The sequence below is a fragment of the Cervus elaphus genome, chromosome 9 (genome assembly GCF_910594005.1).
Source record: "Cervus elaphus chromosome 9, mCerEla1.1, whole genome shotgun sequence".
NCBI classification, from domain to species: domain Eukaryota; kingdom Metazoa; phylum Chordata; class Mammalia; order Artiodactyla; family Cervidae; genus Cervus; species Cervus elaphus.
The window spans coordinates 68,710,702-68,726,176 of NC_057823.1; the positions used below are offsets into that span (position 1 = coordinate 68,710,702).

General features: G+C 41.5%; 1 protein-coding gene and 1 non-coding gene across 2 annotated transcripts in view; both read left to right on the forward strand.

The window, feature by feature from the left end:
- The window catches only part of SGCD (sarcoglycan delta), a 426,046-nt gene that overhangs the window by 247,281 nt on the left and 163,290 nt on the right, over window positions 1-15,475 (forward strand). The window lies entirely within an intron of this gene.
- TRNAC-ACA lies at window positions 5,338-5,409 on the forward strand. Its single transcript has one exon. It is a non-coding gene; the product is annotated as a tRNA-Cys (tRNA).

Below are 15,475 nucleotides of genomic sequence, written 5' to 3' on the forward strand. Positions count from 1 at the left end.
ACACACTCACATGCATACCGCCACACCAGACTGGAAGAACCGCTGCCTTTTATCTTCCTAAGAAGTCTCTTTCAGTTCTTTGTAACCTTCAAACTATGAGAAATTTGACTTGAAATGTTACCTTTAAGTTAATGATTGCATTATTATATGTCTGCCCTCTCATAGGATCCCAAGTGATGATTTCTAGAGAAAGTAGAAAGCAAAATTTAAGCTGCCAGAAAGAATCAACGTGAAAGTGCACAGATTTCTGTGTGAGTTTTGTCAGTTGAGATAGTTTAATTGTGAACATTTTTCTAAAGGAGCTTATAGTATTCATTGTGGATGTACAGTGGAACTTAAAGATAGAATGTAGAGTTGAAAGAAATGGCAACTTTGCTCCTCAATTTAGCAGATCCTGAAGCAATTCATACTTACTGTGCCCCAGCCTGAATTCTTAAGTCCTCGACCTTCCACCTGCCAAACTCTCCCTTCAAGTATTCTCTCTCTTCCACACTGTTCTCTGGGTCAGTGAATGGCCTACTACCTCTCCAGTTGCCCAGAAACATAGGAGCCATCCTGGACTGTGCCCCTTCCTCATTCCCAAGCCCAGACACTTATGAATTCTGAAATACATGTTTAGCCTCTCTGCTCATCTTCCCTATCCCCACTCCAGGTCTAGCTGCCATCTTCTCCCACCTGGACGACTGCAGTAGTTTCCCACCTGGTTTCTCACATCAATCCTCACAGGGTAGCTAGAGTGACCAGAGGTTAAGGTGAAAAGAGGCTCACGTCACTCCCTTGCTTAAAATCCGTTGATGACTTCCCACTTCTGGAGAAAGTCTAGTATCATTTAAGTGGCATCTAAGAGTAAAAAGGGAAGACAAATCTATCAGATATTTAGATGTACCATAAACCATAGAAATAGAAGAGTATGGTATAGATGCCCAAAGAGACAGACAATAAAATAAACTAGTAGGTTCTGGCACAGACTTATGTATATTTGAGCTAAAGACAGTACCACCTATTAAAAGGGAAAATAATCTGTTGGTAGATAGTGTTAAGGAAAATGGCTTCCATTTGAATTCCCACCTCAAGTATTTACCAAAGAGGATTCCACGGGCAATGAGGACTTAGTATGAGAGATGAAACCCAAATGTGGGTAGAGTAGAATACAATAATTCCCCTGTATATGAACAAATTCTGTTCTGGGAACACATTCACAAGTCCAACAAAGTTAGCCTAGGTACCCAACTAACACAATCAGCTATATAGTATGTACTAGGTTCATAATACTTTTCACACATGTAAAATATATGAAATAAAAAACACAAAAAATAAAGAAAACATTTTGTCTTGCAGTATAGTTCCTTGACAAGTACAGTAATACAGCACAACAATTGGCATACAGGGGTTGGAATCGAGTGAACAGGCAAGAAGAATTATTGACTGGAGGAGACAGAGGAGGTAGGAGATGGTAGAGCGGAAGGATCGTCAGTAATTGAAGATGGAGGGCAAGCTGCAGTTTCACTCTTGCCTTACATAATTGGACAGGCAAACTCACATTCATTTCTTTGAAAGTTTACAGCTTGAAGGTTCTTATGTAGAGGACTTACTGTATAGAAAAAGAACTAAGGCTGGAAAAGATTTATTTGTAAAACCCCAAAGAACCATCCTTAAGGAAAAACAAATGAGTTTTCTTACATCACAATCAAACATCCCTATTGGTCAGAGGACAGCATGGACAGAGTTAGCAAAGCCAATGGCAGACTTGGGGGATGTGTTTCCCTCTCTCCCTTGATCTTTAATCTCCTTCCATGTTGACCTTTCTCTCTGTCCCTTAAAAATGCCAAGCTCCCTCCTGCCTAAGGGCCAGCACACCTGTCTATCACTCTTTGGAAAGTTCTTTCTCTCATCGGGTTTAGCTAACTAATTCCTATTCACTCCTATGATCTCAACCACAGTGTCTCTCCCTTAGGAAGGCCTTCACTGACTGCCCAGATTAGGGTAGGTTTCTCTTGCATGTGTGTTCATTTCAACTTCTACTTGCTGTTTATTGTACTCGTTGCAATTGCAATTATATAATCATTGAAGGAACTTTTCATTTCATGTCCATCCTCACCACTAGGGGTTGTAACCTCCAGGAGAGCAGTACTATGCTCAGAACTTGGCACAGTGCTTTATGTCTAGAAGATAACCTTTGAAATGTCCATGAAATGAACAAATGCTGATTAAAAGAAGCTATATTCCATACCATATGCCAGAAGGATGCTACAAGCCCAGGGAAAATCACAGGCACAATTTAACCTTTATGTCAATAAAAATTGAGGGTAACGATGCACGCCTCTGCTTCTCCCTGTCATCTAGAGTCTCAACATTCAGCACTCATTTGTACTGCATGAGCTTCCTTGCACTCCAGTAGGTGGTGAACAAGTCTTTGTTGATTACAGGTCTATACTGCCTCCTCCCACCCCTCTGTTTCCTGTGTTTATCACATCAGCCATGCTTATTGGCTTGCCTTTTGAAAACTCTGACAGCTGATGTCAACCTTCATTTAATTGCTTCTTTTGTTGACAACTCTCAGTCTCTGTTGACTTTTAATTTGATCTGAGCATTCAGTTATTCAGCAAATATTTATTGAAAGCCTGATGGATGCCAGGAATGTAACAAGCACTGGGAAAGCTGGCGGTCCACTTCCAGTTTTGACATGCTAACATGACACCTCAAAAGAATTGTTGAACAGAGCAGTTCAATTTACTTACATATCCAGAGAGACCTAAATGCACCCAAATTTGGGCACATCATGGAGAGTATCTGAACAGGAATGTGGTGATGGAAAAACTGGACCAGCTCCCAGCTTAGTGTGAGTAAGTGCTTCACAGCGTATCTTCATTATTCATGATTGGAAAACGTTTTAAAAACAATAGAAATCCACAAAAGCATCGTTATAAAAAGATATTCCAAGAAATGGCCATATAATAATATTGTTCCTCCATATTTGTCATGTTTTTAAAGGGCTTCCCTGGTAGCTCAGTTGATTAAGAATCCACTTGCAATGCAGGAGACCCGGGTTAGATCCATGGGTTGGGAAGATCCCCTGGAGAAGGAAATGGCAGCCTACTCCAGTATTGTTGCCTGGGAAATTCCATGGACAGAGGAGCTGGTAGGCTACAGTTCATGAGGATCAACTCAAAGATAACTAAAACATCCTACTTAAAATATTAATGATAATGAAAACATTTGATGCTTGCTGAAGTTATACTTACAAACTACCTCTTGGTATGATATTAATGGCAAACCTAAGTTTGTGTCAGTTTGCTTGTTTGAGTCAGATCAAGAGTTAGTATTTATTAAAAATACATTCAGACATAGGAAACTCCCTTGTGGTTACCAAGGGAGCTGGGGGGATGGCGGATTGGTAGTTTAGGATTAACAGATGGAAACATATATATAGAACGGATAAACAAAAAACATGGTCCTGCTGTATAGCATAGGGAACTATATTCAATATCCCGTGATAAATCACAATGAAAAAAATATAAAAAAGAATGCAGGTATATGTATTCCTGAATCATTTTGTTATATAGCAGAAATTAATAGAACATTGTAAGTCAACTATACTTCAATTTTTTTAGAAAGTATTATTTAGTGAACATTGATCAGAATAGCCAATACGTTGTGATTCCTACCACAGAAGAAGCCGGCGACTTCTGACCACCCTGTGTTCTGTAACCTGACCGGGGGAGAATGAGAGCTTATAAAGACAAAAGGGCTTCCCTTGTGGCTCAGCTGGCAAAGAACCCGCCTGCAATGCAGGAGACCTGGATTCCATCCCTGTGTTGGGAAGATCCCCTGGAGAAGGGAAAGGCTACCCACTCCAGTATTCTGGCCTGGAGAATTCCATGGACTGTATAGTCCATGGGGTTGCAAAGAGTTGGCCATGACTAAGCGATTTTCACTTCACAAAGACAAAAGAAATGTAAATTTTAAAAAAAGAAAGAGTGTGTGTAAAGAGCCCTGGGTAGAGAATTGGCTGTGAGAGACACCTCCACTATTGTTTACTCTAATATTGCCAATAATAAAATCCTGTGGACATAAATTTGTTTAGGGGAGAATTTTCTAATAACAAGATCTACTTCAGAGTGAAATCACATGTCCATAGTGTGTAAAGCATCCTGCCTTCTCAGAGATGAGTGCCCTTCCAAGGTCTCTTCCTAAAATTCTGGATCTTGAAATTTGGCAGCCTAATACAGCATTCCAATAAAACCACTTAAATTTTTTAATAATTTTATATATACAGAAAGGTTGTTAAGAGTGTGCAGAGCATTCTTGTATACCCGGTAGCCAGTCTCCCCCATTACTAGTGTTTAACATTAATATGGTACTTTTGTTACAGTTAATGAACCAATATTGATACATTGTTGCTAGATTAAAATAAATCATTTTTTCAGATTTCCTTTGTTTTTATGTAATGTCCTGTTTATATCCAAGGTTCTCATCCAGGATACCACATTCTGTTTGTCATGCTTCTTTAGGTTATATATGGCTATGGCAGTTTCTCACACTTTCCTTGGTTTCAGTGCCCTTACCATTTTGAGGAGTACTGCTCAGGTGTTTACAAAATGATCCTCAGTTAAGATTTGTCTGATGTTTTTCTCATGATCAGATGAGCGGAATGGGTTTTGAAGAGCAAGACTACCTAGGTAAGTTCAGTTCAGTTCAGTAACTCAGTCGTGTCTGACTCTTTGCGACCCTATGAACCACAGCACACCAGTCCTCCTTGTCCATCACCAACTGCCAGAGTCTGCCCAAACCCATGTCCATTGAGTCGGTGATGCCATCCAGCCATCTCATCCTCTGTTGTCCCCTTCTCCTCCCGCCCTCAATCTCTCCCAGCATCAGGGTCTTTTCCAATGAGTCAACTCTTCGCATGAGGTGGCCAAAGTATTGAAGTTTCAGCTTCAGCATCAGTCCTTCCAATGAACACTCAAGACTGATCTCCTTTAGGATGGACTGGTTGTATCTCCTTGCAGTCCAAGGGACTCTCAAGAGTCTTCTCCAACACCCCAGTTCAAAAGCATCAATTCTTCAGTGCTCAGCTTTCTTTATAGTCCAACTCTCACATCCATACTTGACCACTGGAAAAACCATAGCCTTGGCTAGATGGGCCTTTGTGGACAAACTACTATCTCTGCTTTTTAGTATGCTGTCTAGGTTGGTCATAACTTTCCTTCCAAGGAGTAAGCGTCTTTTAATTTCATGGTTGCAATCACCATCTGCAGTGATTTTGGAGCCCAAAAAAATAAAGTCTGACACTGTTTCCACTGTTTCCCCATCTATTTGCCATGAAGTAATCGGGCTTCCCTGGTGGCTCAGAGGTTAAAGCATCTGCCTACAATGCAGGAGACCCAGGTTCAATCCCTGGGTTGGGAAGATCCCCTGGAGAAGGAATGGTAACCCACTCTAGTATTCTTGCCTGGAGAATCCCATGGACAGAGGAGCCTGGTAGGCTACAGTCCACAGGGTCGCAAAGAGTCGGACATGACTGAGCGACTTCACTTCACTTCAATAGGACCGGATGCCATGACCTTAGTTTTCTGAATGTTGAGCTTTAAGCCAACTTTTTCACTCTCCTCTTTCACTTTCATCAAGAGGCTTTTTAGTTCCTCTTCACTTTCTGCCATAAGGGTGGTGTCATCTGCATATCTGAGGTTATTGATATTTCTGCCGGCAATCTTGATTCCAGCTTGTGCTTCCTCCAACCCAGCATTTCTCATGATGTACTCTGCATATAAGTTAAATAAGCAGGGTGACAATATACACCCTGACGTACTCCTTGTCCTATTTGGAAAGTATCCCAAGGTAAAGTATCCCTCATATCAACATGACTTACCACTGTTGAAGTTGACCTGGATCCCCTGGATGAAATGGTGTTTGTCAGATTTCTCCTCTGTGACGTTTCTGTCCATCTTCCATGCTGTACTCTTCTAAAGGAAGTCACTAAGTGTATCTATCTTTAAAGAGCAGAGAATTATGTTTGGAAAAATGTTTGGAATTCTTCTACATAGGAGAGTTGTATTTTTTCCCCATTTATCTCTTTAATCATGTATTTATATCAGAACTGGACTCATGGATATTTATTTTTTTTTATACCTTGGGTAATAACTAAATGCTGCAATATTTATTTTGTTGTTCACATTGGGCTTCACAACTTGGCCATTGGGAGCTTTTTCAGTCTGTCTCCAGTGTTCCTTTGACATGGTCCCCCATAATTATGGGGTGTTTTTTCTGGATTTTGTTTGCTTGTTTTTGAGCACTTCCTTCCTTCTGACCCTGTAAGATGTTCCAGGCTCATCTTTCATATTTCTTGCCCCTGTCCTAAATTGGCTGTTTTCTAAGAAAACTTCCTTCTGTAGGTTTTGTCTGTTTCTTTGTTATAGTTTATGTACCATTTTCATAGCTGCTGTGCTAGGCCCTTGACACATACTGTCTTTTTTAATCCTCATATCAACAGCATTAGGTAGCCTTTAACTTCATTTCCTAAATATAAAAAGTGAGTCTCCAAAAGGATTTACCCAATGCCACACAGTTAATAAAATAGTTAGGATTCCAGCCCAAATCTGACTCCAGAGCTTGCACTCAGAACCGTTACTCCACAGGCCAGGCTCCCCTGTGTTCTAAGCCAACATTAAGTAGAAGCTCTGCTATTGTAAACTGCTGTGCCATTTTGTTAGGCAGATAAGGCAGAAGCCAGCCCAGTTCTCCTCTGGGAAGATGCTGCAGGATGCCAGCCACACTGATCCCTTCCTTCGCTGAACCTCATTCCCACTGAGAGTTGAAAACCTGCCCTGAATGTGGAAATTCTTTATGTGCTTTCTTGGGCTTTTCTCTGTTTATCTGCATTCCCAGATCGGATTGTTAGTTCCTCCAAGAGCAAAGAAAACACACTACCAGGTAGGATTATGAAGATAAATAACTTCAGAACAGACTGTGTTGATGCAACTGGCATCAAAAGCAAATATTAAAATCTGTGCCCTTCATACCTGGACAGCATAGATCTCAATGGAAGGGATACTGCATTATTGTCATGGTTATTTTTCGTTTCCTGATGGACAAGGAGCTTCTCCCTTCCTGTTGTCCAGGGCCAAGGATAGTATATAATATGTTCTAAACATTCAGTATACATAAGATGCTTAAGAGAAGTTCTTGGGTCCTGGACTAGACAATATTTGCTCTTGACTTACACAGTTTAACCTGCTTTTTCCACTTAAGAAAGCAGAAGAAGTGGCCCTAGAGATAGACTGATAGCAGTGAGAAATGATAAGCCTCTGCTTAATCAGAAACCTCATTCAAAAAAGACAGTAAGAAGACAAAACTAAAAAGGAGTAAGCTTACATTGTCACAGAGAGAGAAAGAAAAATGATGGAAAGGGATGATAGACAGTCAGTGAGACAGGGCTGACCAGGCAGAGCTGGACTCTACAATCATGCGGTGAAAGAAAATAAATAAATCAAGGAAGAAGATCCATGATACAGAGCCCGGAAAGTCTCAGGAGCTAGATATTCCTGAAGACTTGAGAGTCACTGTCCAGAATCAGTAGAACAGGGTTACTTTTCCACAAAGCACTTGAGGTGCAGTGCCCAGAGTCCACAGTGGTCATGATGCACTCTGAAGTGAGGCTGAAAAAAGGCACTGGTTGGAAAATCTGCATAAAGACCAACTGAACTCAGCATCTGTACCCAGATCCCATCCTCAACTAACCCAGCTAGGAAGTAACCTCTCCAGCCTAGCAGAAGATAGCAGGATTGTTATCTAGAATGTTAAGCCATCCAGAAGGATTAAAAAGTCTTCTGTAAATAGAAAAGAGGCAAGAATATATAGGAAAGAGAAAAAGCACAATTGGAAAATAAACCACTTAAGCCAGTACATAGGTTAAATTTTTGTGTGTGTGAAAGTGATGATAACTGCAATGAACAGCAAAAGGATAAATATGAAGTTGTAAATGAGGAGATCAAAATCATAAAATGTTGGGGAGGGAAGTAAAAAAATGAAGATTTTTTTTTTTAGAATTTGTTTGCACCTAAATGACCACCCATAAACTTCCAGGTGTTCAAGCTGGTTTTAGAAAAGGCAGAGGAACCAGAGATCAGATTGCCAACATCCGCTGGATCATCAAAAAAGCAAGAGAGTTCCAGAAAAACATCTATTTCTGCTTTATTGACTATGCCAAAGCCTTTGACTGTGTGAATCACAATAAACTGTGGAAAATTCTGAAAGAAATGGGAATACCAGACCACCTGACCCACCTCTTGAGAAACCTATATACAGGTCAGGAAGCAACAGTTAGAACTGAACATGGAACAACAGACTGGTTCCAAATAGGAAAAGGAGTACGTCAGGGCTGTATATTGTCACCCTGCTTATTTAACTTATATGCAGAGTACATCATGAGAAACGCTGGGCTGGAAGAAGCACAAGCTGGAATCAAGATTGCTGGGAGAAATATCAATAACCTCAGATATGCAGATGACACCACCCTTATGGCAGAAAACGAAGAAGAACTAAAAAGCCTCTTGATGAAAGTGAAAGAGGAGAGTGAAAAAGTTGGCTTAAAGCTCAACATTCAGAAAACTAAGATCATGGCATCTGGTCCCATCACTTCATGGGAAATAGAAACAGTGTCAGACTTTATTTTGGGGGGCTCCAAAATCACTGCAGATGGTGATTGCAGCCATGAAATTAAAAGACACTTACTCCTTGGAAGGAAAGTTATGACCAACCTAGACAGCATATTAAAAAGCAGAGACATTACTTTGCCAACAAAGGTCCGTCTGGTCAAGGCTATGGTTTTTCTAGTGGTCATGTATGGATGTGAGAGTTGGACTGTGAGGAAAGCTGAGTGCTGAAAAATGGATGCTTTTGAACTGTGGTGTTGGAGAAGACTCTTGAGAGTCCCTTGGACTGCAGGGAGATGCAATCAGTCCATCCTAAAGTAGATCAGTCCTGGGTGTTCATTGGAAGGACTGATGCAGAGGCTGAAACTCCAATACTTTGGCCACCTCATGCGAAGAGTTGACTCATTGGAAAAGACCCTGATGTTGGGAAGGATTGGGGGCAGGAAGAGAAGGGGACAACAGAGGATGAAATGACTGGATGGCATCACCGACTCGATAGACATGAGTTTGAGTAAACTCATGTGGTGGAGTTGGTGATGGACAGGGAGGCCTGGCGTGCCGCGATTCATGGGGTCGCAAAGAGTCAGACACGACTGAGTGACTGAACTGAACTGAACTGATGATCACCAGTCTAAAGCAAGTAAATATGATAATGGTTTAACATACTTGAAAAACAGGGTAATCACAAATGAGGAAACATTCAGTAGGTTTACAAAAACCAAAAGGAAGAGAACTGAAGCATAATCCAAAAGAAAACCATCAAGCCACAAAAGAGAAAACAGAAAGAAAGGAACAAAGAAAAAATACAAAATCGACTAGAAAACAGGATTTAAAATGGCATTAAATACATACCTCTCAATAATTACCTTAAATGTCAATGGACTAGGTGCTCCAATCAAAAGACATAGAGTGGCAGATTGTCTAACAATATGCTGCCTACAAAGAAAAACTCCAATTCAAATGATACATGCACCCCAATGTTCATAGCAGCACTATTCACAAAGCCAAGACATGGAAGCAACCTAAATGTTTGTGGACGGATGAATGGATAAAGAAGATGTGGTACACATACACAATGGAATACTACTCAGTCATTTAAATAATGAAATAATGCCATCTATAGCAACATGGATGGACCTAGAGATTATCATACTAAATGAAGTAAGTCAGCAAAAGACAAATACATGCCATATGATATCCCTTATATGTGAAATCTAAAATATGATGCAAATTAGCTTATTTATGAAACAGAAACAGACTTCCAGACATAGGAAAAAAACAAAACTTGTGGTTACCAAAGGGGAACGAAAGGAGGGATGAATTAGGAGTTTGAGATTAGCAGATACATACTATATATATATAATAAACAACAAGGTCCTACTGTATAGCACAGGAAATTATATTCCATATTTTGTAATAAACTATAATGGAAAAGAATATACATATAGAAAACTGAATCACTTTGCTATATGCCAGAAACACAACATTGTAAATTTACTATGTTTCAAATAAAAAAAAAGTTAAGCCAGAATAACTCTAGGCTCTGGTTGTTAGACATGAAGCACTGAAAACAGGTTTGAAGGAAAGTCTGTTCAATGAACAGCAACATATCCAGCCCTCTCCCCCTCCACCATCAGAACTGATTTCTAAGGTTATATCTACCACCTGCCTGGCAGGAATTTAGAGAATCCCTCTTTGATGAAACTAGCCCACAGGTACTGACTGCCCACAGATACTGACATTTGGAGGTTCTCCATTGAATTAGCCAATTCCCCACTACAGTACACTATGGCAGGGTTTACCCTTCCAGAAACACAGAGCTTCCAAAGAGCTTTTTTATTCCCCTGTAAGACAGAATGAAAGTGTTAGTCAGTCAGTCAGTGTCCAACTCTTTGTGACCCTATGGGCTGTAGCTGGCCAGGTTCCTCTGTTCATGGAATTCTCCAGGCAAGAATACTGGAGTGGGAGGCTGGTATTCCCTTCTCCAGGGAATGCTCCCAACCCAGGGATCAAACCCAGGTCTCCTGCATTGCAGGCAAATTCTTAACCATCTGAGCCACCAGGGAAGCCCCAAAGAGAGGATAATGTGTCAATCAAACAAAGAAGGGATGGTATAAAAGGAAGGTTCAAAGAATAAGAAAAAGCTTTTGAAAATTACAGGTATGGTAGTAGAATTTTTTTTTTTTTAATCAGCAGAAATATTGGAACTTTAAAGCTGAGGTTATTTCCTAGAAAATAGAACCTCAGAAAAAGGATTCAACATTAGGAGGGGAAAAAAGGCATTTTTTACATGAAGCATTTATCTATTCTATGAAAAGAAAAAAATAGTGGGCAAGAAAGGAAAAGGAAATGTAATTAAAGAGCTTGACTTCGTTTAGCTGTGGACAATATACACATAACCTTAATAATGTAGATTCTGAATATTGATTTGACCAAAGTTGTATGCAAGAGTCCATACCATTGCAGAAATTCAGTGGTTAATATCTAAAATCAATCAATCAAGAGAGAGCACAGAGCGTATTTTGGGCCACAGGGAGGGAAGTACCTGAAGGAGAATCCTGGCAAATTGAAAGCTCTTGTGATGGTAAGAGATGTGAACCACTGCTCTTCAATATAAGCTTTGGAGTATTTGATGTTTATATAGACTGTCTTCATATAAGAACAGATAATTTCAAAATGTCAGCATGATGGAGCCATTAAGTGTTCAAATAGCCACCTGCATACAGTAACCCCTGGAAAACATTGTGGGACAAATAATGTTTATTGAGTGGTCCTGAATCATCAAGAAAAGGTGTGATTCTGTTCTGCTTGTTGTGCTCTAGACAAGCAAATTAATGGGGGTTCTTATCCATCCAAACGCTACAGGCTTTAGGTGTTGGAGCAGAGCCCTGATGTGGACTGTCCTGCTGTCCCGAAGTGGGGGAAATTTTAAGTGCCTTCTTCCTCATGTCCCACACAGCCTCAGCCTGTGTCCAGGAGAATCTGGGCTGATTGGCCCCTGACTGACTTGCCCCGGTCCAGATCTCTGATAATCCACAGCAGTTTTGGGTCTGCCGGACTCCTTTCCAGTAGGCGAAGCTAAGCCTCCCCCTGGTTGCCCACAGTCCCCTTGTCCTTGGATGGTTGCCTTGAGGTTAGTTAGGGAAATTCACTGGCCTCAGAGCAGACTGTCCTGCAGCAGAAATTAACCTACCCAGGCCCAGGGGCTACAGTGGGGAGTGGGAGGGAGACAGGAAATAGAAGCTGCTGAATGGGCACATTTAGTATCTCCTCAGACATGGAAGTATTTCCCGTACTCATTCTGATACCACAGAGACCCCAGGGGTGCTTTTCTTGGGCTTTTCCCTGGTTTAACCTCAGTCAGCCAAGCCAGAGAACAAATACAATGGCACTGACCCAGCTGTCATGGGAGGCACTTCAGAGTTTGTTAGCTGGTGGTTCCTGCTGTTTTCCCAGCAACCTTTCTGTTATCAGGTATTTGGGAGGATCACAGCAAGGTGTCCCAGGCTAGAATGAGGCTTTTTGTTTAAATCCTGATGTAACAAAGACTGTTTGCCAGCATGTTAGCACAACAGATCAATTAATGCTAAGATATTATATTTTGACATAGCAATAAAAGGGAATGGCTGGCTGTATTTTATCTCTCACTGTAAACTTTAATCAAAGCTGTTAGGAGATTTTTTTTTTCCTCCTTAATAGAATTTTGTGAATATTAAGGACAGGCAGGTACATTTGAAAATACTGGCATTTGAAAGATAATAGTGAAAAACCTACAACTATAGGGAGATCCTTTGAAATCTGGAAACAGAATTGTGGATGTAGAAGATACCCAAAGCTTAGTTCACAGGTGGATTGTAAGGATGAGGATATACAAAGAAAGGTCATCTTCCCCGCCCTCCATTCTTTCTTCTTCCCCCAACCCCCTCCTCCTCCTGCCTCTGTCACTGACCTGCCCTGTCCACCCTGTCCGCCAACCCTACCAACTAGAGGGGACTTACTGTGTGCCTGGAACATAGAAGGTTATTACATATAGAATTTAATCATTGTAATCAGATGTGTATTTTAATAACTTAATAATAATATGTGCAATATCACATATCAAGAAACTTGAGACTTAGAAGGCTTAACTCGCTCGGTCAGCCAACTGGAATGTAGTAGAGATTGGAAACTAGGTAGCTTGACTCCGGGGCTTCTACTGTGTGCTTGGCTCATAGAGAGGGCTCAGTTATGTCAGCCCCAGCTGCTGCTGCTGCTATCAGCGCTGCAGAGAATGAACCACAGGGCAATTAAGTTGCTCACAATCACACACTGGTCAGTGACTGTGGAGTTTATCCAGGTCTCTGATTCCGGGTCACCCCTCTCTCTGCAGTTTCAGTTCAGTTCAGTTGCTCAGTCGTGTCCGACTCTTTGCGACCCCATGAACTGCAGCACGCCAGGCCTCCCTGTCCATCACCAACTCCCGGAGTCCACCCAAACCCATGTCTATGGAGTCGGTGATGCCATCCAACCATCTCATCCTCTGTCGTCCCCTTCTCCTCCTGCCCTCAATCCTTCCCAGCATCAAGGTCTTTTCAAATGAGTCAGTTCATCGCATCAGGTGGCCAAAGTATTGGAGTTTCAGCTTCAACATCAGTCCTTACAATGAATACCCAGCACTGATCTCCTTTAGGATGAACTGGTTGGATCTCCTTGCAGTCCAAGGGACTCTCAAGAGTCTTGTCCAACACCACAGTTCAAAAGCATCCATTTTTCGGTGCTCAGCTTTCCTCACAGTCCAACTCTCACATCCATACATGACCAGTGGAAAAAACATAGCCTTGACTAGATGAACCTTTGTTGACATCAGGTTGCTCATTATATGAAGAGTTAGTACATTAACTTCTAGAAACCTATATCCCCCTTGCAGATTCCAAGTTCTGAATTCTCACATTGCTTGAACTTAAAAAGCTTACTTTTTAAGTTTTCAGTAGAAGAGTTAAGCACTGCCAGAAGCAATGGCAAAAATAAACAACTTTTGGTTAATATTTGTTTTCTAATGGACAGGGGAAAAAAGAACTATGCCAACTTTAGATTCAGTGTATTTCTTCTTCCCTGTTCCAATTAAAAAACAGAACAAAAAATAATATTCTTTATTCACCAGGCAAAATTTTAATTTCAAGCCATTAATGGAGGGTGGAGGTCAGTGAATCAGTGCTTGCCTGGATATGTCTGTTCTCTCTTCCCTCAGCACTAGGACAAGAGCCCTCACTCAAGGTTAGCTGGTTCCTCAGGGCTTGAGTGAGTTGTCCATCCATTTTAACAGTTAACCTTGGGTGAGAGGGCCCATGGCTCTAACCATCAGTGTGTGGACAATGCCTTGGTGGTGGCCTTCCCACACACCCTCTGCCTCTGGTGAAAACAACTCAGACCTCGACCTGAGCTGCAGTCAGCACAACCGTGCCTCTTCACCATCTACAGGGACTGGGCTGGGCCCACGAATTACCAGTTTTAGAAGGCAAAAGAGATGAGAGAGTCCATAATCTTTCTTGTTTTTTCTTCCAACTTGGGAAAATCCTATCCTGCCTTGGGAAATTCAGCTCATGCATGACTACCCCCTTTGCTTCTCTCTGCGCATCCTTAAGCCATGATTAGCGTCACCCTTCGGGAAAGTCTCAGCACACAGTTTGCACTCTCTAATCACCCTTGCCGTCCCGTGCCTGGTATTGTAGGGGTGTGTGCTGTGTCATTGTCCCCACTGGAACATAAGACCTTGAAGGTGAAGGAGGTCTTTCCCATCTTCATTTTCCTCACAATTCATGGCACAGTGGTTTCTCTGTATTTGAGACAATCCACAGTGGCTTTACTGAATTTTCAGGCAGATGCCATGTGGCAACAAGGGTTTGAAAAGATGAGGATGACTACCCACTTTCTTTTTTCTAATAACAACTATCTGGTTATTGACATATTCTGTCAGAGAGTCATCCTTTGTTTTATAGCTTTAGTTTATTCCAAGCAAAGAAGAACAACTAAGTTGAAGGTTGACGAACTATGGCCTATGTCTGCCTATTCTCAAACGGCCAGTGAACTGAGATTGTTTTCGGTGGTGGTAGTGGTTTAGTCGCTCAGTCGTGCCCGACACCTTGTGACCCCATGGGCCGTAGCGTGCCATGGGATTTTCCAGGCAAGAATACTGGAGCGGATTGCCATTTGCTTCTCCAAGGGATCTTCCCAACCCAAGAATCGATAGTATTTTTATAAGGGGGAGGGGGGAGAAGAATGATATTTTATGACATGGTAAGATTATATTGTTTAAAATTATATGAAATTCAATTGTCTTTGTCCATGAAGAAAGTTTTATTGGAATACAGCCATACCCATTTGTCAACGTCTTGTCTATGGCTGGTTTGCACTAAAACAGCAGATATGAGTAGTTAACACAGAGACAATATGTCCCACAAAGCCTAAAATATGTATTATCAGGACCTTTATAGAACAAGCATGCCAGTGTTTGTTCTGAGTCATTCTCAGAAATGTCTGCCACCATGTGGAAGAGGAATCAGGTGCCCTTTTTGGAAAAAAAAGGAGATGGATTGAAGGTAGAGGATGCCTGGAAGAAAATAACTCTGGATAAAGAAAAGGAAAAAAGGGGAGGCAGAGGTCTTCTTGGAGATGCTGGATCTCCTGGGTTGTGTGTCCACATGTGGCAAACATCTCTACAGAAAAGCATACCATCCTCCCACAGAGCGCCTGGATTCTCACAGCTGGTGGACCTGCTGGAGGGGTGGACCTAGTGTGTTTTACACAAGCATTTACTCTCCACTAAGGGCTCTGCATGATTCCTTTGG